This window comes from Erpetoichthys calabaricus, chromosome 5 (assembly GCF_900747795.2).
Source record: "Erpetoichthys calabaricus chromosome 5, fErpCal1.3, whole genome shotgun sequence".
NCBI lineage: Eukaryota > Metazoa > Chordata > Cladistia > Polypteriformes > Polypteridae > Erpetoichthys > Erpetoichthys calabaricus.
This window is the reverse complement of record NC_041398.2, coordinates 33,153,667-33,181,036: the sequence shown is the minus strand read 5'-3', so window position 1 is coordinate 33,181,036 and position 27,370 is coordinate 33,153,667. Positions and strand designations below refer to the sequence as shown.

The window sequence follows — 27,370 nt, the reverse complement described above, 5'->3', positions numbered from 1 at the left end:
TGGGAATGAAACTCGAGTCCTTCAAACTGTGAAGCAGCACAATTCACGCCTGGGCCACCTAGAAAACTAAAAGCATGCAGAGTTGGTTTTTAATTTTCATTGAAAACTATCAAGGTTGTGGACTTGGAGCTGAACCTCAGTGTCAGTTTGTAATAAATATGCTGTCCGACACAGGCAACTGAGCAGATCAAGCATTATGAGATCAAATTTCAGTTTTGCCACACAAATCTCCACCTCTCTTGTCTGTCTGCAGGTGCAGTGCGGTGGTCAGTTTGCATAAAGACGCCCTCTTTGTGACGCCCGTCTCAGCACTCTGACTGCATTTATAATTTCCTGAATGGGACTCACTGACAGAATCTCCAGCCATCATGACTGCACTTGTGCTACTGTCTGTCTTCATAGTCTTCATTCAAAGTAACTGAGTTTCTATATTAAGTGAATTAAAATACAAGAAGTTAGAAATTTTAAGTTTAGGTTTTCATTATTACAAACATTTGATAATCAGTTTTATACTTTTGACTTGACTGACTTTATCTCTGATTATTTTTTTCCCCACAGACTCAAGATGTCAGATTTCTGTGAATCAACCATCAGCACCAAAGTCAGTTCCCCCTGGAGGGAGCGTCACCTTCAGCTGTACCATTGGGAGTGATGTGAGTGGTTGGATGGCCTGGTACCAGCAGAGACCTGGACAAACTCCTAAACTCCTGATCACTGGTGCAAGCTCTCGCTATGGTGACACCCCGAGTCGCTTCACTGGCAGCGGGTCAGGAACTTCATACAGTTTGACTATCAGCGGAGTTCAGCCTGAAGACGCCGGTCACTACTACTGTCAGCAGGGCTCTGACTGGCCTCTCACACAGTGATTGAGACTCGTACAAAAACCTCACTGAGCTGCTGTGATGTCTGCAGGTGTGAAACTGAAACACTGAGATGAGACTTAAAGCAGAAACCAGTGAACTGAAACAAAAGGATGTGAGGTGACAGCAAAACGAAAGAGGAACAAACTAACTGAAAAATTAAAATGAAAGGAAAAAAATAGCAGAGCAGATCATATTATCAGCACAAATCTTTTTTTAAATACTGTTTATTCAATAAAGTTTAAAGGATCAGTATATATGTCTGATCATTTTAACATAAATTAAATGCAGATGCAAAGTTAGTTAACAATAATACTCACATGCAGCTTCCATAGTAAAAAACTCCAGCCTCACGCATTTTACAGAGTTAATGCCAACTGCAGCACAAACTATTAGATAAAACATCTACTGTAGGACCGGTGCCCCTGCCTTGCACCCATTTCTTACTGGGATAGACTCCAGCTTCCCTGTGGCTCTGTTCAGAGTAAGTGGGATTGTAAATGGATGGATAGATGGACAAATTGTTCAAAAACACTTGATAGTCCAATAGAATATTAACATACCAGCACTTAACTTCCTATTGCATGTCTCTAAACTACATTTTTATGTTCATTACATATATTTCCTTAAATGAAGGATATACTGTACTCTATACAGCTCATTGCATAATATAAAACAATTACAAATTAAATTAACGCTGTCATACTGGTAATTGTTCCTTCACAATTTACAGTCAGCAGTTAATGTAGCTTTAGGATTTATTAGGAAACCACAATGCCCAGAGTACATGTATGAGATCTCACGGAAAAGATGAAACTTTCACATAACTTTGTTTGTCCCACAGTTGGTGTAAATAATAAAATCGCCTACAATGATACTTCTGCTTGCCACCTTGATAACAGCCCCTCTTCCCGTGATATGGTTGCATGACACATTGATGATCCGACAAAGGACTGTAGAGTCCAGTTGACTGAACAAATCTCGCCGAGAGATCAATTGCTCTCCAGTTAGAGAAACCCAACTAATGCAAGTGGAGTTCTTTGATAAAATCAGTTATTAAAGAAATAACATATAAATGAGAGATTATTGCTGATTATAACCTTCATTACAAGAGGGTGTGATAGAAAATGGTTTGAGAACAGCTTTAGTCTAATTGAGACGAGTTCCTAAATGAGTTCTTTGGTATTTGTTTCACCTCTGGGGCAACCTGTCATGTTCTTTACCTTTTAGTGCCTTCAGATCGTCTAGCTATTTGTGGCTTGCACAATGGAATGTGTTTTGCTTGTTTTTTTTATTATTATTACTTTTATTAAAATATCAAATGCAAGTACCAAAATTATACCTAGATCAAACATTTTTTGGGATAACTAAGAAAAAAATATATATAACCCACACAACGAAAAACACTCCAATGTCCCCACCAAGCTTCTAAGGAAAATATGAAAATAAACACTTTGGGACTGGCAGAGTAATCCAGAGAGCAGGAAGATACACAAACACAGCTTTTGTGAGAGAGAAGGGAGAGAAAAGTAAAGGATTTAAACAACAATGAATTTCCCATTGGGATTAATAAAGTATCTATCTATCTATCTATCTATCTATCTATCTATCTATCTATCTATCTATCTATCTATCTATCTATCTATCTATCTATCTATCTATCTATCTATCTATCTATCTATCTATCTATCTATCTATCTATCTATCTATGAATCTATCTATCTATCTAAACAAGAGCAAAGTCCATGCTCAATGCCATCTGACCCAGGACCTGTTTCCCCATTGACTTCCACCATTACATACTATTGTTAGATAACCCAATGATCAGTGCTGCAGAAAATTCATGTAAAAGCAAATTATAAAAAGAAAATTTTAATAAAGTGAAATAAAGTTAGTCTGGGGATTTTGAGCGAGACACTAATGCAGTTTCTGCAGCGATTATACCTAAACAGAATAACATCTGCTGGATAACACTAAAGGGGAGAGAAGAGAGGTCTAACAGAAGAATATTGGAGGCACTAAAGGTGTATTAGTTAAAAGAATGAAAATCAGAAAATTACAACTAGTGGACAAGAAAGCTTGAACTGGTGGGCATTCCCAGCATATGAGCAAAAACATACTTGGAGCATTCGTCATACAATAACGACAGGTAGAATCCACAGCCAAGCCCATGGCATAATGCGTCTGGAAAATCTATATATATAATTCACTAAGCCGGAAGACAAGTAGCCACCCATGGAAAGCACGCCGGAGGGGGCTTGGATTCACTCAGCCGCCGACAAGTAAGCCGCCCATGGCGCACGCAGGAAGGAGCCACACCCACCAACTCTAAGACCATTGGATACGACGACAACTCGCAGAGCCATTCCCACCAACTCGGACGCGATGACTGGGAAAAAACGCCGTCATTTATGTTCGTCTGGGCTAGAGGCCACATGCATCTCTGAGCCACGTTGACTGTTCATAGAGGCATGTTTCTTGCGGATGTGAATGGCTGTATGCAGCGTGTAAAACATTTTGCGAGGGGTATCCCATGGGATTCTTAAAACAATCCTTTAAAACTGAGGTTAAAACACAATGAAGGAAGCAGTCTTTAAAAACCAATAAGCCCTGTGGCCTCTGTTTCATTAGTGTCTCACCTGTTTCACCGATGCAGGCTGTGCAACATGTATATTGAGTCTAGAAAACATGATCAGCAAGTCTTTGATAGGCTGCAACAAAATGATGAAAGAACGGGCGCATTTTTTCACACAAGCTGGGTGGGTGGGTGTTAGTTAGTTAATTAGTGACAAATTAAATGCGTGTGCATTGTACTTACTGAAAGCAGCGTTACAGATTTTGCAAATGTTCATTTTTTTCCCTCTGCTTAAAAAACATTACAAAAACGGTATGATTATGCAGCGTATACTACGCCGCAGGTTGGTATGCAGCGTGTAAAACAGTTTGTTTGTCACAGACAATTTGCCTTTTACTTTTACATGAAGACAATTTCCTGTTAGATTTGCCTTTGCGATGAAAATTAATAAGGCACAGGGCCAAACTTTCAAAAAGATGTGACGCACGCACCACCATCGCAAACTGTTTTACACTCCATGGTCTTAGAGTTGGTGGGTGGGTCTCCGTGAGTTGCTCTTGCGAGCGGGCACATGACCAGGCGGTGTGTATGCTTTGAGAACGAGGGTGGATGCGGCAGGACCATGTAAGAAGAGGCATGTTTGTCGCGGATGTGAATCACTGAATGAGCGTGCGATGGCGGTCCTCCAATTGTCAGTCACGGACAATTGCATGTTTCCCTCTCAAAACACAATGAAGGAAGCAGTGTTTAAAAACCAATAAGCTCTGTGCCTCTGTTTCATTAGCGTCTCACCTGCTTCACCGATGCAGGCCCTGCAACAGTCGAGACGCTCTCTCAGCAGCTGACCTTCTACACAAGCTCTGTGTGTGTGTGGGTGGGTGTTAGTTAGTTAATTAGTTACTCGAAGGATTTCAAGATTTAATATGCACAAGCGGTAACACTGCAAAAGCAGCCCAAACCAGAAAGGACGGCTGGCAAAAAGTGGCGGACAAATTAAACGCAGGTGCATTGTACTTACTGAAAGCAGCATTACGGATTTTGCTAATGTTCATTTTTTCACTCTGCTTAAAAAACATTACAAAAGCGGCGTGATTATGCGGCATAAAAAGATGTGACGCACGTTCTACCATCGCAAACTGTTTTACACACCATGGTCTTAGAGTTGGTGGGTGGGTCTCCGTGAGTTGCTCTTGTGAGCGGGCACATGACCAGGCAGTGTGTATGCTTTGAGAACAAGGTAGGATGCGGCAGGACCATGTAAGAAGAGGCATGTTTGTCGCGGAAGTGAATCGCTGAATGAACGTGCGACGGCAGTCCTCTAATTGTAAATCACGGACAATTGTATGTTTCCCTCTCAAAACACAATGAAGGAAGCAGTGTTTAAAAACCAATAAGCTCTGTGCCTCTGTTTCATTAGCGTCTCACCTGCTTCACCGACGCAGGCCCTGCAACAGTCGAGACGCTCTCTCAGCAGCTGACCTTCTACACAAGCTGTGTGTGTGTGTGTGTGTGTGGGTGGGTGGGTGTTAGTTAGTTAATTAGTTACTCGAAGGATTTCAAGATTTAATATGCACAAGCGGTAACACTGCAAAAGCAGCCCAAACCAGAAAAGACGGCTGGCAAAAAGAGGCCAACAAATTAAATGCGTGTGCATTGTACTTACTGAAAGCAGCGTTACGGATTTTGTAAATGTTCATTTTTTTCCCTCCTTTTAGACAACTATGTCTTTCCGGAAGTGTTCAGCCATCAATATATTATTTTTGCGGCGTTTGCCTGCAGGACCACGTACAGCGAGCGACCGAGAGCGTGTGACAGACACACACACATACAGGCACGCGCGCGAGAGAGAGAGCGCGCTGGACACATAGGAATAATAATACTTCGTTACATTGATATAGCGGTGTTCTCAGTATTCAAAGCGCTATCCACACAGGGAGGAACCGGGAAACGAACCCACAATCTTCCAGAGTCTCCTTACCGCAAAGCAGCAGCACTACTACAGCGCCACAAGGCAGTTAAAAAATGCACCGGGCTCGAATTTGTTTTCACTTCTGAAGATAGCATTGTTGCAATGTTACTTTTCTTGGTGGCTTATTACATTACAGATGTTTCACATGTTAATTGTTTCCCCTGTGCTTAAAAGACATCAAAAAAGTGTTTCTCAACTGTGACTACAAGTACTGACAACTGTGTCGTTCAGGAAGTGGTCACCCATCAATACATAATTATGCGGCATATGCTACGCCGCGGGTTGGCTAGTAAAATATAAACGATAAACATATTTAAACTGGACTTGATGATATTTAGGTTCTTTGAGGAAAAACTCACCTTTTAAAAAAATAATAATCATGAGATAGGGGAACACAGGAAAGGTGACTCTGCGAGAATATCGTTAGGGTCCTGTAGGATACCTTACAGAGAGACACATAGAGTGCTGACTTCAAAGAATGGGAAAGAGAGGAACAAAATTTATAGAGAGGATGTGAAGGAAGGAAGAGGATAGCAGTACAATGTTCACCTTAAGAACATAGTTCTAAGTAAATAAAAAAGATGTTAACATTATTGACAAGAGTTATCATAAACATCCTTGACGGTTAGTATATCTTGATGCATCTTTGAGTGATGGAGGAAGGAGATGTGGTTGTCACCAATAAACAAAGCCAAGTTGTGGAATATGGAGGTTTGAGAGTGTCAGACTGGACAAGAACCAAACAATGTCTGAAACTTGCACTAAGTCCTTCAAACATAACTTTTGTTTAAGGATAGTTGAAAGGAACAAGTAGGGATCTAGACGTCACCATGCTAGACTCAGCGGTGAGCCATAGAGGTGGATTACCTGGGGGTTGTTGTTGGGGTGTCCAGACAAATCCAAATCAGAGAAAGTATAATTATCCAACAACATAATTCTAAATGTGTTAAAATGATCCCACCCATTACTGGTGAAGAATTAAAGATTAGGGTTTAACAAGTGGGCCTTTTATTGTTTCATAAGGATTTAACATCAGGGCAGGATGTCGTGAGAGGGCAGTGAGGCAACATTACACTGATAAAATTAAAATGAGCAATTACATTCACTTCAATTACTGATAATTGAACAGTACTTTGAAAGACTTGTGGGTAAATTGGAGATTTTGTACTCTGTGATGAGGGACAGACATTAATGCCAAGCTATTTAAAGGAACTGATCAATGATATATATATAAAGGAAACATGCATTTACATGCAAGGAGATTTAAAGAAAGAAGAATCATTTTAAAACAGTTAATTTTATTATAAGATAATTTTTCAAATGAGTTAAATAAGCTAAGCACCCATGGGAGGTCAGCGGTTGCATTCCCAAGAAACAACAAAGCATCATCAGTATACAGGGAAATTTTATGCTGGGATCCATAGACTGTAAAAGGAGAAATTGAATATTGAAAACACATTTATAGTGCAATGGCTAAAGGCTCAAGAATGAGGTTAAACAGTGTGAACAGACTTGCTGAAATTCATGAAAATTTGAAATGGTCCAGAAATTTCTGAATTGGTAATTATTTCAGCTTAAGGGGTAGAATATAATGTTTAAATTACATTATCAAAGTATTGACCAAAGTCCATGCTAGAGAAATTTCCAGTTTATACAATCAAAAGCTTTCTCTGCATTGAGAGAAAAAATCACAACAAACACAGGGCAATATCTAAATATTATCAGTTGAACAGCGAACAGTTCACTGTACAATTCTAAAAGGCAATAATGAATCGATTTATTTTTAATGGCTGGCAGAGAGTAGAATGCCTCACATCTACACAGCATTAATGCTAACATTTTACTAGACTTACCACTGAAGAAATAATAACTAGACAGTACAATGCAACTCAAATGATCATTTTAAGAGTAAGTAGTTTAATGTGATCTGATATTACTAGGGGGCTCCGCCCCCTGCTCGCTTCGCTCGCCAACCCCTGGCGTTGGGACATGACAAAGAGTGAGATGTATGAATTAGATATAGAATAGTGTGCAGCTTTGGATGATGCGCATAGAAATAACAAATAGAGTGTTTGGCATATATTAATGTTTTATTGGAATATTTCTTTGTATACAACATTAGTAGTAAAGATGGTGTGTTGTCCTTGAATGAGTCTTCCTTGGCATGGATCATTTATAATTTTAACTGTAACGTCAGATGAACGTCGAACACGTGAGAAGGCAACATAAAGTTGTCCATGTCCAAAAACGGGTTCAGAGAGGTAGATGCCAACCTTGTCCATGGTTTGTCCGTGTGATTTCTTGATGGTCATGGCAAATGCAGGTTTAATGGGGAACTTTCGCCGTTTCAATGTAAAAGGTAATTCTAGGTCAGAACTTGTAAGGTCAATTCTAGGAATGAGAACAGTATTGTTAGCATGTGATTCTGTAAGAACTGTTGCTTGAATAACATTGCGTGTCATGGTGTTGACGACTAACCGTGTGCCATTGCATAAACCCTGTTTTGTGTTAAGGTTTCTTAATAGCATGATTATTGTTCCGTTTTTAAGGGCAAGGTTGTGTTGTGGTAATCCGGCTGGGTTAATAGTGTTCAAATATTCTAAGGGGAAATTTATATGTTCATTGTCGTCATCAGAGTCAACTTTGTCAGAGCTTAGAAAGAGCCGTGCCTCTCCAGGAAGTAATGAAATGACCTGGCTATTAATGTGATTAACATTAATATTTTTTGGACATAATATAGTGCGTTGTGTTAAAAGGGGTACTTGGTCTAATGTGATTGCTGTTCCAAATATCTCTTTTACTAAGTCGTGTGAGATAAATTCATGGATACACGTGATCGTCTCTGTGCCTGCTGTTTTTTAATTCTTGAAATTGTAGCACTCCATCCTTCCTGTCCAGTTGGAAATAATATGGGGTATGTTAAAGTATCAAGAAGCGGAAATCAAATGTCTATGCGTAGGAATGTAGGTGTGTTGTTTTTATCAGGACGTAAATGTAGAACAATATCTCTGTGAAATGGAGGCTCACCATCTTTACTTTGAAAGACAATTGCCACTTCATTAACGACGGGCAGATTGTATCGTCTTGGATCTTGTTCTTTGTCCTTTATCAAGACCAAAACAATTGTAGTTGCCGCCATACCTTCTGCATTTGCTTTTGTATTTGCATCCTTTCGGTCATTTGAGCTTGGTGCTTTTCGCGTCTTGCTTTTTTTTTTTCTGTCAGTTCATTTGCGCGTTGTTCACGTCTCCGTTCATTTATTCTGTCTCTTCGCTCCCTTTTTTGTATGTCTGATACGCGAGCTCTTTCGGTTTGAAATCGTGCTTCTTTCGATGCAGCACTTTGACACGTGCGCTGAATGCGTCTACGTTCATTGTGTCTGTCCATTTGGGCACGTCTCTGTAACGGTGTCACTTGTGCTTTGCGTTTTTTGATCCGAGACATTTTTTCTCCCGGTGTTTCAGAAGCGCGTTTTATGCGCCGTCTATTTTCTTGTTTCTTTCGTGTTCGTGTGTTTGTTCCCGTTATCCTTTCCGAATCGTTTTGTACCCGTGACCGTGTATTCATGACTTGTTTCTTTCTCAGCATGCGAAATATGGATAAGTAATAAGGAGGATCGCACTCACTGTTAATATGTATCCTTTTCTGCAGTTGAACGGTTAATAGTGCTTTATTGAAAGGACATCCACCTATGCTGACACCTATGCTGACACCTATGCTGCCTAGTGTGAAGGTGTCGACGTTCACTTTAGAATATGTGGCTTTGGGTGTCACTTCTTATGGATGTGTGGGGGGATTGTTGTTGCGCGAGCATCTTCTTTCTTTTTGTGTTCCTGTGTCTTGTTTGAATCCCCCTCTTTGTGTGTGTCCCGTCCCTTGCTTGTAGGGTGTGTGGGGTGGTTTTGTGTTCTTTTTTTTTGTCTTCCATGGGCTTGTTGAATCCCCCTCTTGGTGTGTGTCCCGTCCCGTCCCGTGCCTGTAGGGTGGGGGGGGGGTGTGGTCGTGCCTTGCTGTTGTGCGCTCGTGTGTTCTTCTTTTTTGGTGTGTTTAGTTTCGTGTGCAATGTGTTTCGTGCTTTGCCCGCGTTTGACTACTTTTTTATGTGCCTTTTCCTTTTGACCCTCATCCGCCTCTCTCGCCCTCTTTTGTCCGCCTTTCTCGGCTCCTCAGCCGACTCTCGCGGACTATTTTTGCGCCTGCGCAGTACGTCTTTTTGCAGCTACGGCCCATGGCCGGATGTGCCTGCGTCCATCATCCGGTTTAGCATTCTCGGTTAGTAATATGGATTATTTCATATTTTGAGTTGACCACATGAGGGAGTGCTTTGTCCAATGTTGTCACATGGCAGAGCTCATGAATGTGTTTAATGGATATGTTTGTTGTACAGTATACACTGTACAATTGTAAAGTCTAACCCTAACCATTTATAAGACAGTAAAACATGCTGGAGATCTTTAAATCTTTATTTCTGTGAACTTTTACAGAGAGGAGGGCTTCATATAAACGTTTAGATTCTGAAGTGAGGTGGAATTAAATTGCCAGAGAGCAGCTGTGGTCAGATAATAATGTCTTTTCCAAACTTCTGATAGTAAAGAATGTGCCTTGCGGTTGTGAAATAAAAATACACTCAATCCTAGAGTAAGTGCAAAGAGGCAGAGAAAAGAACAAGAATATATTTGCAGATGGATTAAGCAACAAAAGGAATCAATCAATTTCAGATCAGATGCAAATTTTCACATCGAATGAGTCAAATGAGGAATATAGTGACCAGCCGGAGAAAAGTGTTTAAGAAGTAGCAGGTCCAGAAAGCATTTGTGTCCAACTGATCTTTCCTTTTTTCACAAATATCTTGTGACATATGGTAGAAGGCTGCATTGGTACGGTGTTGAACAGTACACTACACACACCACTATCCATTAATGGCCAATCTGGGTTAGCACTTCATAGAATTTACCCAGTTTACTAGACCACATATCCAGCATTTCTGTGTATAACTTTCATCGTATAAGAATTATCAGCCCTCTCTTTTTAGAAATGGCACACACTGAAGAACCAATAAAATAAAGTTTATTTCGAACTCAAGCAACAGCACTTTTAAGGAATTTAATGCAACATTCACTTTTTTACATCAAAGATAACCGAGGATGCTCTTCTTCTTAATATTTTGGCCCAGGTCCCATACATTCCATGAAACTACAGAAAGATTAATCACCAGGAAAGCATGACAGAAATAAAAAGATAAGGCTGAAAAAAGAAAATTTATATGGGAGAAGACCAAAGCACTGCAATGGTAGCTTATGGCCACCACAAAAATCTGGGGAAATCCAGGAAATGAAAAAACAAATGACATAGGTTACTCCCCCAAACCCTTTTCATAATAGCCCTGAAGCAACTGAATCGCAGAAAAACAAAACAGATGACAACAACGAAAAATCCATCCCTTGCCCTCCCCATCATTCTCTATGGACAAGTATACACAGACACAAACAAAAAAAGGAAATGAGTGCAGTTACAAAGAAGTGATTTCACTCAAAATCTATCTAAAGTAGCGTTATCACCTGGTGCCACAAATGCAACAGAAGAGACCACCCCACTGTCAACTTCACATTCAAAGCTCAATCACTCAGTAATGCAATAGCAGAAGTGATGAGAGCAATGTGTCCTGAGTAGAAGGACCAATCTGACTGAATGTTCCTCAAGAGGAACTTTGTTCCAAAAGTGATCTCAAACCAATTGAAGGACTAGCCAAATTGAGAATTTACCAATGGAGAAAGTCCTGAGAGTCGATCTCCTGATGAAAGTTACCGAGGCTGAGCTTCAGGGATGCAGAATAAAGCAAATATGCCTGTAAACCAACTTCTTTTGCCCTCCTCATAAACAAATTCTTTGCCTTTCCTTTCCAGGGTGTCACAATCAAGGACTTAAGAAAAAAACTTCATATGAATTCCCTCGTGGGTTATCTTGGGATGTTTACTGGCCTCACCCAGCAAGCACTGTCTATTCACTTACCTTGAGAATGTGGGATTTCATTGTGTTTGCACAATGAAGATTCTATGGGCTCTTTCAACTACAAAAGTAGTGCCACTTGAAGCTGGAAACCACTTTGGGCAAGCCTTCAATAAATAAAGTAATTATATGGTTTTTCGCGCAGTTTTCAGGCATGCCTACAATTCATAAATTCTTGTGACTCCCTCGATCGTCTTGGTCCATTAATTTTAATTTAACTGTTACAATCTCTTTGCAGAATGCTCCAATTTTGTTGCATAATTAAGTGAAGACAATGGAGCTCCTTTCTGACTTGAGTTTGATCTGATTTGGTGATTTCTCCTTACAGTTTTGTAAAATTAGCCCGTTCAGATGCATTTAGTGAGATTGTATGCTCCATAAGGAGATTCTTCACCATCTCACAGTGTGAATAATTGGACTCAATGACATCTTCAGCAGGCTGTGAGGACGTCTTTGGTGATTTGAAGGCTTCTGAATGACTTCCATGTGCCAAGTGAGGAATTTTGCACTCAGGTAATTGTCAGGTAAACAATATCTTTCAGTAGGGGGTCTAAGGCAACAAAAGGAATGAGGCCCTTATAAATCCCACTGACCACACTTTTCTGTACTTATTAGTGTAAAGCCGGGGTGAGCAAACATTTTTGGAAGTGGGACAAATTGTTAATAGTAACTCCATCCATCCATCCATTTTCCAATCCATTGAATCTGAACACAGGGTCACGGGGGTCTGCTGGAGCCAATCCCAGTCAACACAGGGCACAAGGCAGGAACCAATCCCGGGCAGGGTGCCAACCCACCGCAGGACACACACAAACACACCCACACACCAAGCACACACTAGGGCCAATTTAGAATCGCCAATCCACCTAACCTGCATGTCTTTGGACTGTGGGAGGAAACCGGAGCGCCTGGAGGAAACCCACGCAGACACGGGGAGAACATGCAAACTCCACGCAGGGAGGACCCGGGAAGCAAACCCAGGTCTCCTAACTGCGAGGCAGCAGCACTACCACTGCGCCACCGTGCCGCCCTGTTAATAGTAACTCATGCCATATAAAATCTACATTAGTCTATGAACCCACGCTAACTAGCATAATGTATGTGTCACTTTCAAACATAAACTTTAAAAATCGTTGTCCTAAAAATTATTTGATTTATAAAGCTTTTCATTAAAAGCTATTAAGAACAGTGCTCCAAAGCTAATCAGTAATTTTATGCCATTATTCTCATCATTAACTTGAAACTGCTTGCTTCTGCACAAATGGTTAATATCAAATGAAATGCTTCATGTTGGAACAATTTATTGCAAAGATGGGTATCTGATGGTACGCTTCTATACATGCTTTTAAGTAATTTCATTTGTTTAAAGACCTGCACACAATTGAAATTAATACCTCATAATAATGCCATGCCAGTATGCTTGCAAAGCCTTGGAAAACAATGCAAAGCAGTGTGCATGTCTGTAGAAATCATGAAAAGAAAATTTAGTAAGCTTACTTAAAATTTGCCCTGTTACCAATGAGTTCAGTTACTTTCAGCAGCAAAACGTTTGGCACATTCACATGTCCGCATTAACAGCAAAAAGGAGATGAAAAAAATGGGGAAATTTGTCTCGTGGTACTCAAAGTCCTGAAATCAAAATTCAGATTCATGATGGAGGATAGCAATATGAGGAGCATGAATGACAAGTACGGGACTAATCCATTTCTGTAGATCTGCTTTTAACCTGCACACATTTGAATTTGTGAAGCGGCCCTCTTTGTACTGATTTATACACAGAGTCACAGTGACACCTTAAGTTCTGCTTTCAGGTTGCTGCTACCAATGGTAACCATTGTTGATAAAATCACTATGCCTAAACTCATATTCTTTAAAAATGAGCATGCAAGACAGTGAAAAGCAACGAGCATAAAACGTCAACAATTATCCATTGGCAGACTATCTCTGCTCCAATGGTAAATGATTGGTTTCTTTGGATGACACCACTTGGCAACTTACTACGCTTACATCAGCAAACTGCAACAACATTTAGTTAAGATCACCCCATGAGGTATGAGGGATATGAAGTGCGAAGGCACCACAGAGCTTGAACCACAAACACACAAAACAGTCCTGGGCTCAAATAAAGGGGTGTTTATTACACCGTGTATTCAAAAGAACAAAACACAAGTCGTCTCTCCTACCTCTGTCTCTCTCACCACCGCACTGCTCTCTTCCAGTCGAATGTTGCCTTCCTTCCTCCCAGATCCGACTTGCCTGGATAAAACAGTGTGGTCTCTTTAATTGAGAATCCGGGAGTACTTCTGGTGCCAGGGCTTGGCCCATTGGAAACACTTTTGGGTCATATGGAAGTCCTAAACTGTAGGGAGTGTATCAGCTCCCTTTTGCAGCAACCCCAGACCCCAGCAGGGCTGTGCTACCAGATTACTAATCCAAGGCTGCTGCCATTTAGTGTCCTGGACATCCTTAGAGCCAGTTCTTCCCTGTCATTCTCTTTCATCTTGGCCAGGGAAGGTACTACAGATATGTCCGGTCGGGACACCTATCCATGTGCCTGAGGCTTCCTGCCCAGGTAAGGAATCTTCTTTCCTGGTCGGTATGTCAGTCCATCCATCCAGGAAGTCCCTTTTGGGTCTGGCATCATTCTCTCTCTTGGCCAGGTTGCATGACTGTCCTCTAGGAGCCTCCTGTCCAGGTAAGGAATCATCTCTTCTCCTGGTCAAGATGCCCATCAATCCTGTGTGGCACTTACTTAAGATACTATTCAAACAGCCTGCAGGCTGTTGCCCCTACACTACAGGTCATGCTTTGTCCACCCCCAAATGAATGAGGTGGTGCTGTCATGATTACCATCAGAAGTGGGTGACATGGTGGTGGGTGTTTGGTTTGCTGACATTGGCAGAGCAATTGCTTTCTTTTCTCTTTAGTTTTTGCATTTATTGCAACATTTTAAAAATGCTCTCTAAAAATATATCTAGTAAAAAGCTACATGTTATTTCAAGAAAAAGAAATAACCTATGGGAACTTGGCCAAATTTTTTTTTTTTGCCTTTTTCCTTGTTTCCATTTTTCTGCTCCACTTGGGTAACTTTGTTTCATTTTCTAGTCATGAACTTATTTTCTGTAGTACATACCGGCACGTAATTGACGTTGATACACTACGGGCTTCTTTTGTTAGCCATGTTGTAAGTTTACTCTTTCAGGCTTCACTTCCAACTGCGCAGTGGTGTGGTAGTAACATGGAATAGGTCATTGTAGTCTGGACTGAAAGGGGAGCCCCATAACGCCAATTTGATATATTTGAAATTTAAAAAAAAGTCGTAAATACATTTTATCATGGGACCAAGAGCTTCTCTGGGGCCCTAGGCCCTTGCTTACCGTTGCCTAATGGTTAAGTCCACCCCTGCTTCAGTACATTAATAAAGTCATTATCTTGATTAAAGAGAAGGATGCTCTGAAAAGAATGGAGTGATCACAATGCCATCACAGACAACATGAAACACGCTCTCATTTTTAGTTCTGTTTAGATTTTGACTCAACAGTTTCTGTTTATCTGTTTCATTTGTGATATCACTGTTTTCGGCTTGATTTGTTTTACCCTGTTATATAATTATTCACTAATTTGTGTTATTTAAATAAACAGGTGCAAGAGTAGGGGGCAGAGAGATGTCTGGGGCATCTGATAGGCTTAAACCAGCCCTGCACACCCTATGTGCTGTCACACGCGTGCGCATGGGAGGCTGCTAAAGTGCTTGAATGAGGGCAATTCTGAATCAGACCAGGATGTGGCAGAGTGCACTGATTCTCCTTCTCGCTTTTCTGCAGACCATTCACGGGAAATTCCACCTGGTCCTGTTGAGGTCACTACCGGGTCCAAAACTATGGATGAAGACCTTTACGTTTCTGGCCCCTTTGATGTCATTTTAGGGCCCGAGCCTATGGTTGAAGACCCTTCCGATCCCAGCCCCTTTGATGTCACTTCCTATACTGAACTTTAAAAACCTCCACCTTTCCCCTATTCCCTCAGTTTTGTGCTGGACTCTGGTTTGTGGACATCAGTGCTATCACTTGTTTGCAATTTTGCAGCCAGGAAAACCATATATGGGTGGCTGCCCTAAACCTTGCTATGCCTCTTGTGCGAGTTAGTGACATTGCGTAGATGTCTTTCTCAAATACTGAAACTGAGCTTCTCATTTCAAAGATCTGCCAGAGCTCCACTACACTGTTGACTTCTTTATCAGATTAAACATCTCTTAATGAGGTTAAACATCTTTCAGCACTATGTCTTAATGATTTTACACTATGTGTTTCTGTGAAAAATGACTGAGTGTGTCCTTAATCTGCTTCTCTTTCACCCATTCCGAACTAACTTAATTGATTTTAAGGTTGTGATAGTTTGGTCAATCCACAGCAGCACTGCACACAAGATTTGAAGACACCTTGAATGGGACACTGGGAGCACTTACTGACAGCCCACCAGTTCATGTAAATGTTACTAATTGGCCTCATTTGAACATCTTTAGGTTGTGGAAGGAAAGTTTAGCATTGGCAAAGAACACACAAGTCCCAGGAGCAATGTGGCAGTATCGCTATCTGTTGTCCCTCCTGGTGTTCATAATAAACAAACACTGAGATGTTTTTAACCATAGAAATTCTCTACCAGTTATATTACCAGAAAATAATATTTTCATCAGTATAGTATATGGTGAAATGTACATTCATATGAGATTCTACATCATTTGATATGTTTAACTCAAACACACAGAAGAAACAAAGTAACACTAATATTAAACTGTTCAATGTATTAATGTTTATATGTGACATCAATAACACACACAGCCAGTGACAAAAAATCACCAACAAACACACAGTCTGTGGATAATGAATAAATGACTAAAGCTCGTGCCAGAATATAAAATTGTTCCAGAACTTTGACTGCACCTGAGACTCCACTCTAGGACTTTATAAGCAAAAACAGTCACAGAGAGTTCCACTGCTCTATTCCCAGTATGTCAACCATTTCTGTTATGTCATCAGGCCGATGAGATCCATTAAACTTAACTCTCCTTGTACCAAGTCTGATCATTAAACTGGCATCTTGTACACTTTAACTGTAGTTGTTACTTTGCTTAGAATTGTTGTGAGATATACCAACAGTTGTAAATCATTATTTATCATGTAAGAGATTTGCTTTTTGTTGCCCTTTTTGTATCCTCTGCACTTTGTCTGTTGATCCACTTCCCAATTCCTCTGTCTGTTGCTTGTTTTCAAGGAGCTGAAGTCTGCTTCCCAATGCAGTACACTAAAGAAGGGACCAGCCTGTATCAGGATGCCAGCCCATCACACCTTCACTTTTACATCATTTAGCCAGTTTACACTTGGCAGTTAATGTAACTGGGCAGTCAGTGGAAACCTGAGAACCTCGAGCAAACCATGGAGAAAGTCAAAAGTTCACAGAGATAGCCTGGAGATGAAACTCGAGTCTGTCAAGCTGTGAAGCAGTACACTCATGCCAGGGCCACCTAGAAAATGAAAAGCATTCAGGGTTTATTTTTAATTTTCATTGACAACTAACAAGGTTGTGGACTTTGAACTGAACCTCAGTGTCAATTTGTAATACATATGGTGGTTGATTGAGCACATTCATCAAAGATCACCAAAGCTTTTCCTCTCTAGTCTTTCAGCAGGTGCAGTGCAGTGGTCAGTTTGCATAAAGACGCCCCCTTTGTGACGCCTCTTTCGGTTCAGCACTCTGACTGTGTTTATAATTTCCTAAATTAGATGCGCTGACAGAATCTACAACCACCATGTCTCCACTGGTTCTGCTCTCGGTCTTCATAGTCTTTATTCAGGGTAACCAAATTTCTATATTAACTTAAATAAAAATAAGGAATTGTAAATTTTAAATCTAGGTTTTACAATTAAAAACATATCATTACCAAGTACTTGATTGTTGACTTGCTTGATTATATCTGATTTTTTTTCTGTAGACTCAATATGTCAAATTATTGTGACTCAACCATCAGCACCAAAGTCAGTTTCTCTTGGAGGGAGCGTCACCTTCAGCTGTACCACTGGGAGTAGCGTGAATAGCAATATTAACTGGTACCAGCAGAGACCTGGAGAAGCTCCTAAACTCCTAATCTATAGTGCAAGCACTCGCTACGGTGACACCCCGAGTCGCTTCACTGGCAGCGGTTCAGGAACTTCATTCAGTTTGACTATCAGTGGAGTTCAGACTGAAGATGCCGGTCACTACTACTGTCAGCAGTATCAGAGCTGGCCTCTTACACAGTGATTGAGACTCATACAAAAACCTCACTGAGCTGCTGTGATGTCTGAAACACTGAGATAAGACTTAAAGCAGAAACCAGTGAACTGAAACAAGGAAAACCAAAGAGGAACAACCTTACTGAAAAATTAAAATGAAAGACAAAAATCATAGCAGAGCAGAAAAAATCCACCTTACATTATTCCACCTTTAAGATTAATTTTGTTTCATTGGCCAACTGTATAACGAATCAGATCCAAATGGTGGCCTGGTGTCAACTTGTGCTGCCTGCAATCCTCATGTAACAATTTGGATGTCAGTAAGTCTGACCAAGAAGGACAGCTGTATTTGTGACTCTTTGCACTCTCTGCAGACTATTTGTGTATTTTTTTTTTTTTAATTTTCAAACATTCAGGTACTAATACAGGAAAATAAAATCCAAGAATCGTTACATTTTTTTTCTTCCACAAAGGTATTTTATTTTAAATAATGTTTATTGTACTACAGCTGAAAGAAACAATATATTTGACTGAACATTTTAACAAAAATTTAACGTGGATGCAAAGTTAGTTAACAGTAATACTATGATCAGGATAAGAAATAATGCAATGTGATTTAACCCTTGAAACCCAACTTTTTTAAATCAAATCAAGTCAAATTTATTTTCATGCTTTCATATTACCATTCAGCCATTGAGTATGTACGTGGAGATGTCAGGTAATTGAAAGGACCTGCTCTGGGCATCTCACTCCTGGGAGGTTTTTGTTTTGCCAACTTGCTCGCATCTGTTGTGTATTAGTGGTGGGAGAAAAAGTAAAGGGGAAACTGTTTTGCCAATGTGCTCCCCTTGGTTCTGTATTAGCCGCTAAGTGAGTGATTCTTTCTTCAAAATTTTCGCTTTGCCGCGTGTTGGCCTTGCTTGCATATTCTCAGAGGTGGAGCCCTTACCCCGTCTCCACCTCTCACTTCCGGGATAGACAGACGCACATTTCCACGCGTAGACGTTTATATATAAGATTATACATATATATATATATATATATATATATATATATATATATATATATATATATATATATATATATATATATATATATACTGTAAATGTAAATACTCCTGGGACGAGACGTGACTTTTTCAGAGAGATACTTTCACGTCCCACGAGGCGAGTCTTTATGCCAAGATATTTAACCACGCCCAGGGCCGGAAATAAAAGATAAAGAGTAGATGGCAAAGCAGAACTTCATAAAGAATTCAAAAACGTTTGCGCGATACACATGCAGAGCAGGTTAGAGATAATGGAAGTACAAAAATACGAAATTCTCAAAAAAAATTATAGTAAAGATCACATTAGCGCAAACAAATGAAAATTATTACTCGGTAAAATTAAGGAACAGCGAAAAGAGATTGAATATATTGTTCGGATTTAACATCTAATTTGTGTTGCCATTTGGGAAAAGTGGTGTTTCTTCCCAATGAAGAGGCGTATCCACGAGAATTAAAATATTTGTTGTTTGGTGAAAGTGAAATCCACATACTGTATGCTGTCACGCTTGGGTCACAGAGTTGCACAGATACACAGAAGATTTTAGAGACAGAAACGTTATTTAAACACTTCAAACAAAAATAAGTCTATTTCAGGAGTGAATCGAACTCCATGTGTAGTCGGAGGGGACAGTTCTGTCTCTCAATTAAAAGAGCAGAAAATATTCCTCTTCCCTAACAGGAACAGAGGATGTCTGCGGGAGAAGAGAGACAAGGCATTGAGGCAAAAGGACAGCTGCTGTACAGGCTTTTAAATGTTTGAAGCGCCGTGTGAGATGCAGATCAGGTGGCATGGCAGCAGCAACAAGCCAGCAGCAGATCGAGCAAAGAGGAGTTTAAAAAAACTGTATTTGTTTCCCATTGTATCACCATTTAAAAGGGGGTTTTGGAGGAGCAACTGCGTCTCTTTGGAGTGTGTTCAGCCCCCCTCTTCACAACGTGAAGAGACGCGAAGTGGCTGGTGCATAGCGCAGGCCAGGGGGTTTGCGAGCGAAGCGAAGTAGATAGATAGATAGATAGATAGATAGATAGATAGATAGATAGATAGATAGATAGATAGATAGATAGATAGATAGATAGATAGATAGATAGATAGATAGATAGATAGATAGATAGATAGATAGATAGATAGAACTAAACAAATGGTCAAGCCTCAAACTTAAAAAAAATCCATTATTTAATTATGTAATCCTAAACGCCAAAACTCAGAAACAGAAATAGAAACTTATGCCAGAAGCACACAAAAGTTTTGATCCCAATAAAACCACAGGCAGACAACATTTGATTTTTTGCTGTTTGTTTCAAGAGAGACAATCAGCCCAAAGTCATCAGCTATGTAACCCTCCTGTCATATGGGAGTCCCCTCAGCAGGAATGTTCTCATATTTAAAATTTGTCATGAGCTCAGTACGGTAAGTTTTTGAGTTTAAATCCATGAGGAAGGGTGATTGTAGAGGGTACAGTTGGATGCTTCCAAAAAATGATAATAAATGAATTACACTAAGTGAAATCCTTTAGGAATAGTTTCACATGTTGTTAATTCACAGGCCTTGCAATAAACTGATCCCGTGTCCAGGTTTGTTTTGTGATAGATGGCCAGGGTCCTTTCCCAGCCGGGAGGCCAATATACTGGAAGGACTTGGGTAGCACATGAGCATAGGAGTCTGCCTACCCCGGAGCACTAGATGGCAGCCCACCTGGCAGCCCTGCATGGGAATTGGAGTTTGGCACAGCCTGTTGGGTTCTGTGGGGTCCGCCAGAGGGAGTTGAAGAATCCTACTTTGGGTTTCCACCACACCTAGGAGTACTTCCAGATAATACTGATGAGCCACCTGAAGTGTTCCCAGTTGCAGCATGAAAGGAGCCACCTCAGTTCACTCAGGGAGCAAGAGTTAGGATGGAGAGAGAGACTGTAATCAGAATAATAAGTTTAATGTTACTGTGCTCTGTACAAAAAAATATTTTATACTGTAAATCCACTCACATGTACAGGCCAGTCAAAAGTTAGCACACAGGGGCTCTTAGCATTTAAAACTGCTAGGCAAGCATTTGAAGAGAGAAGGTACAACTACAAAAATGGGCCATGTACTATTTCTGTATGCTAGAGATGAAATTGAATCCTCTCCTTGCCTTGTTTGGAGCCTAAGGAAGGGCCTGCACGTGGATAAAACAGTATAAAAGACTTGGACAGCAGACAAGTCTTCGAAGCCGATGGATGGATGGATGATAACGTTATCCGTCCTGAAAATCCTTCCATCACAGCGACAAAAAACGGCAGGCTGTATACATCAAGATCCCACCTTGGTAATGTCTTGCTATGGCTCCCTTTCGTCTGTAATGCCGTGTAAATCGTCATTAAAGAAAGCTAAGTTATTTTCTCTTAGGTGATTTCTTACCACCATATCACTATGAGAGACATATCGCCTTTTAATATTATATCTATATAGTTTCGGGTTACTTAAAATGCCCCAATTACAAAAGAACTTATTCCAAATAGGGAGCTATCGCCGCCTACAAGGAATAGAGACGAAGTTTGCCAGAGGAGGAGTGGAGATGGAAGGAGAAACAGAAATTGAGAGACTAAAAAGAAAAGTCATTGTGTGTTGTATATTGTGCTGTGCACACTGTAACTATGCTGAGGTAGTGGGAATGAAAGGAAGGCATTTCCCACACCTAAATAAAACATCTGTTGTGCTGGCCTTGTGCCTTGTGTCTGTTGTGTCGGGTGTATGGGGAGCTGGTGCGCCCCTTACTGGATACAGTTTCCTACCCTGAGTCTAGTGCTACTTGTACATTATGGTATGTTATATTATGTTACATTGGATTAGGTTATGGAGATTTTTTACTTGTATAATTGTGATATGTTAACCAAGCAGGGTTCCATGATTTAGAGAGAAGATAGATAGATAGATAGAAGAGCAGCCAACAGCAAAAATCCATGAAGAACTTCAGTCTGATGTTGTGTAATTTATGCTTAACAAAGCGTGTGATGTCTGAATGAAATATGATGCACTTTTACACGCTGATATCACAGAGGATCTTCAGCTGGCTTCCAACAAGCCTAACAAGACAGCAATGCTGACAAAGTGACCCACTGGACTGGTTATGGCATTTCACCGTATTTTGTTGCTTGGTCAGTAGGACAAGATCCATCTACATTAACACTTTTTTTTTGATCACTGCCGCTACTTAGAATGTTCAGTAATTTTTTTGTTATATGTTTCTTTTAAATGTTATTTTTCAAGTGTGCTTTAACCTACATTCTTAATATCAATACTTATCACTTGAGGGATTTGCTTCCAGTTGCCTTTATAAATTCCATTTGTATTAAATGGAAAAAAATGGTTTGCCCATTGATCTATTTTCTCATACTTCTCTTTCTTCTTATTATTCTGTTGCATGATTATGAAAATTTGTTTTCCAAAGCATTGGGCACAAAACTAGAATCATCACTGGCAGGAAAGATAGTCCATGATTGGGGTCTTTGTAGATCTTGTATAGTCGCTGTAACAGATTGAGGTCTCCGTGACCCCTTGAACCTGTGGATCAGACGTCAGACACCAGATAAAAGTCCAATTATTATTTATTATATAATAATAATGTGCACCAAGCACCCTCCTCTCCACAATACTCAATAACAAACAATAATAATCAATAATCAATCCTCCACACTCCCAGACACTTTGCCACCCTTCCTCCCAGCTCAGCTCAGTGTTCTGGGCTTCCCACAATCCTTTTATAGCCCCTGACCCGGAAGTGGTTCCTGGCCAAACCCATAAGTCCGTTTTTCTTCCGGGTCAGGGCAAACAGTCCTCTTCTTCACCCCGGGAGCACGTCGCTTCCTTCAGTCACGTGACTGTGACGTACTCCCGGGTTATAGGGCACACAAGAGCCCACTAGCCCCCCTACAGCGACTCCCGGTGGTCCCCAAGGTATCCAGCAGGGCTGTGTATAGAAACTACAAAGTCCATGAGGCCCTGCTGGAACTCAGGGCACCATCATGCTGTCCGGAGGGCTCCTCCTAGCGGCCTGGGGGTGGCGACCGGAGTCCATAGCCGGTCGTCCATCACATCGCACTTACTGTTGTACAACACTTCGGGCAGGATTGAAGATCCTGAGGTGTCAATCCACTCATACCTCTTTTTTCATGTTTGTAGAGCTATAGTAGAGTAGTTTGAATAAAAAAAAAAGTTAAGCCACTAAGTTAAGTGATTCTTGCAAAAATACAACATCCACTTTTATATGTCAAAGATAATCAAGGATGCTCTTCCACTTAATATTTAGACATATGCCCCAAACATTTCATGAAGCTACAGAAAGATTAGTTACCAGAAAATCATTACAGAAATAAAAAGATAAGGCTGCAAAAAGAAACACAATATGGGAGCAAACCAGACCACTGCAATGGCAGGTTACAGCCACCACACAAACCTGGGGAAACCCAGGCAATGAAAACAAATGACATGGCTTAGTTCCCAGAACACCCTGAGGCAAGAAGATCGTAGAAAGCCAAAACAGAAGACAACCCTGGAATATCCATTCCTTGCCTTCCCAATCATTATCAATGGACAAGAATACACACACAGAAAAAAAAGGAAATGAGTACAATGACAAAAGTGTGAAATGATTTACCGCAAAACCCCTGAAGGCGGAAAGTAGAGTTATCATCTTCCAGGATGCAGCATAAAGCAAATATGGTTGTAAACCAACTTCTTTAGCCCTCCTAATAAACAGATTAATTGCTTTTCTTCGTGGAGTGTCACTATCGAGTAATCTTGAATAAACTTATGAACGACACTTGTCGGTTATCTTGGGATGTTTACAGGCCTCACGCAGTAAGCGCTGTCTATTCACTTATCTTAAGAACTGGTCGAGGAGAATGTGGGGCTTAATCACATGAATGTGCCAAGAAGACTCTATGGGCTCTTTCGATTTCAAATGTAGTGCCAGTTAAAGCTGGGATCCACTCTGGCCAAGCTTTCAATAAATAAAATAATTATATTGTCTTTCTCTGAGTTTACAGTTATTCCTACAATATGTAATTTCTTGTGGCTTCCACGATCTTCTTGGTGCATTAATTTTAATTAAAATGTTGCAATCTCTTTGTGGAATGCTCTGATTTTGTTGCCATGATGAGAGAAGGTGGATTGAAGACAGCTTAGCTCCTTTTTTGACTTGAGATTGATCTGATTCAATACCAGAGATTTCTGAAATACAGTTCTGTAAAATTAGTTTGTTTAGAGTCATTCAGTGAGTTTGCATGCTCTGTAAGGAGATCCTTCATAAAGAATGAAGAACAGGACTCAGTGGCATCTGTGGGAGGCTGTGAGGACTTTATCGGTGATTCAAAGGCTTCTGAATGACTTCTTTGTGCCGACTGTGCATTTCGCACTTTGGTCTGGTAAGTAATTTTTTCCATTACAATAATAATGTAGTTCTCTTTGACAGTTGAAATGAAGGATGGATTGAAAAGAACAGAGTGGTCAAAGCAGAAGTACCGCCAATGCCATCACAGACAACATGAAACAGTCCTTCATGTTTAGGTTTGCTTAGGTTTTGGCTTTACAGCTTCTGTTTATTGATTTCATTTGTGATATCACTGTGACTGGCTTAGACGGCATGGTGGCACAGTGGTAGCGCTGCTGCCTCACAGTTAGGAGACCCGGGTTCGCTACCTGGGTCCTCCCTGCATGGAGTTTGCATGTTCTCCCCGTGTCTGCGTGGGTTTCCTCTAGGCACTCCGGTTTCCTCCCACAGTCCAAAGCCATGCAGGTTAGGTGGATTGGCGATCCTAAATTGTCCCTAGTGTGTGCTTGGTGTGGGTGTGTGTGTGTGTGTCCTGCAGTGGGCTTGCACCCTGCCCGGGATTTGTTCCTGCATTGCACCCTGTGTTGGCTGAGACTGGCTCCAGTAGACCCCCGTGACCCTGTGTTAGGATATAGCGGGCTGGAGAATGACTGACTGTTACTGGCTTGATTTTTTATCCAAATTTATAATTATTCTCTAATTTGTTTTGTTTTACCATGTGGGGATGGGATAAGGGGCACAGAGATGTCATTCCCCTTGGCACCGGATTGGTTTAAACTGTCCATGGACTCCCTATGTGCATAGATGTCTTCCACAAATTACAAAACAATTAATCTCATTTCAAAGATCTGACAGGGCTCCACTACATTGTTGACATGTTTATCAAATTAAACATCTCTTAATGACGCTGAAGGTCTTTCAGCACAATGTCATGCATTTCATTGAAAAATGACCAGGGTGTGTCCATAATCAGCCTCCCTTTGATCCATTCTTGTCTGAACTGACTTAATCGAGGATAAGGCTGTGATACAGTAGTTCGGCCTATCGCAGCAACACAGCACACAAGATATGAATACATCTGAATAGGGCACTGGGGGTACTTAATGGCACCCAACCAGTCGAGTGAAATGCCGCCAAATGGCCTACTTTGAACATCTTTAGGTTATGGAAGGAAACTTTAGTGTTGGTAAAGAAAACACAGGTCTCAGGAGTCATGTTATCTGCTGATCATTCTGATTCAAACAAACATAAAAAACATTGTTACATTAATATTTAACTAATAAATGTCTCAGTGTTTATATGTAAAGTCAATAACACACACAGCCATTGAAAAGTCACCAGTGAACACACAGTCTGTGGGTTATGAATAAATGACAAAAGCTCATGTCAAGAATATAAAAATTGTTCCAGAAATTTGAGTGGACCTGAGACCCTCCAACACAATTTTGTAAGTAATGACAGCCACAAGGAGCTCCACTGAACTAGTCGCAGTATGTCACCCGTTTCTGTTGTTTCATCAGACGGATAAGATCCACCAAACGTAACTCTTCTTGTGTCAAGTTTGACCTCTAACTGGACTCTTCTTAACCTTTACTGTAGTTATTCTCTGACTTTGCTTTGAACTGTTCTGAGGTTTTATTTTATTATATATATTTTTGTCCAGTGCTTCTGCAGGCTTTGAAATATAGCTCTGTTTTTGCAGTTATTACTTATCTTGTAAGAGATTCGCTTTTTGTTGCCCTTTTGTATCCTCTGCACTTTGTCTATTGATCCACTTCTCATTTCATCTGTCTGTTGCTTGTTTTCAAGGAGCTGAAGTCTGCTACCCAATACAATACATTAAAGAAGGGACCGTCCTGCATCAAGATGTCAGCCCATCACACATTCACTTTTACATCAGTCAGCCAGTTTACACTTGGCAGTTAATGTAACTGGGCAGTCAGAGGAAACCTGAGTGCAGAGAGCAAACCACTGAGAAAGTAAAAACTTCACAGAGATGGCCTGGGAATGAAACTTGAGTCCGTCAAGCAGCACAACTCAAACCTGGGCCACCTAACAAACTAAAAGCATGCAGTTTGTTTTTAATATTCATTGAAAACTATCAAGGTTGTGGACTTGGAGCTGAACCTCAGTGTCAGTTTGTAATAAATATGTTGTCCGACACAGGCAACTGAGCAGATCAAGCATTATGAGATCACATTTCAGTTTTGCCACACAAATCTCCACCTCTCTTGTCTGTCTGCAGGTGCAGTGCGGTGGTCAGTTTGCATAAAGACGCCCCCTTTGTGACGCCCGTCTCAGCACTCTGACTGCATTTATAATTTCCTGAATGGGACTCACTGACAGAATCTCCAGCCATCATGACTGCACTCGTGCTACTGTCTGTCTTCATAGTCTTCATTCAAAGTAACTGAGTTTCTATATTAAGTGAATTAAAATACAAGAAGTTAGAAACTTTAAGTTTTACTTTTCATTATTACAAACATTTGATAATCAGTTTTATACTTTTGACTTGACTGACTTTATCTCTGATTATTTTTTTCCCTACAGACTCAAGATGTCAGATTTCTGTGAATCAACCATCAGCACCAAAGTCAGTTTCCCCTGGAGGGAGCGTCACCTTCACTTGTACCACTGGGAGTAGTGTGGGTGGTTGGATGGCATGGTACCAGCAGAGACCAGGAGAAACTCCTAAACTTCTGATCCATAGTGCGAGCACTCACTATGGTGACACCCCGAGTCGCTTCACTGGCAGCGGGTCAGGAACTTCATTCAGTTTGACTATCAGTGGAGTTCAATCTGAAGATGCCGGTCACTACTACTGTCAGCAGCATTACAACTCTCACACAGTGATTGAGACTCATACAAATACCTCACTGAGCTGCTGTGATGTCTGCAGGTGTGAAACTGAAACACTGAGATGAGATTTAAAGCAGAAACCAGTGAACTGAAACAACTGAATGTGAGGTGACAGAAAAATGAAAGAGGAACAAACTAACTGAAAAATTAAAATGAAAGGAAAAAAAATAGCAGAGCAGAGAAAATCTCCCTGACAGAAATGCGAAATTCCACCTTTTGGATTAATTTTGTTTAGTGTGATCAACTGAATAAGCAATCATCTAATTATCAGCACAAATCTTTTTTTAAATACTGTTCATTGAATAAAGTTAAAAGGATCAGTATATTTTTCTGATCATTTTAACATAAATTAAATGCAGATGCAAAGTTAGTTAACAATAATACTCACATGCAGCTTCCATAGTAAAAAACTCCAGCCTCATGAATTTTACAGAGTTAAAGCCAACTGCAGCACAAACTATTAGATAAAACATCTACTGTA

At 40.5% G+C, this 27,370-nt stretch overlaps 1 long non-coding RNA gene across 1 annotated transcript; it reads left to right on the top strand.

The window, feature by feature from the left end:
• LOC127527778 (uncharacterized) lies at positions 1 to 27,155 on the top strand. The gene is made up of 3 exons (XR_007934897.1): positions 1 to 414; positions 559 to 980; positions 26,998 to 27,155. It is a non-coding gene; the product is annotated as an uncharacterized LOC127527778 (long non-coding RNA).
• Positions 27,156 to 27,370: the final 215 nt, after the last annotated feature.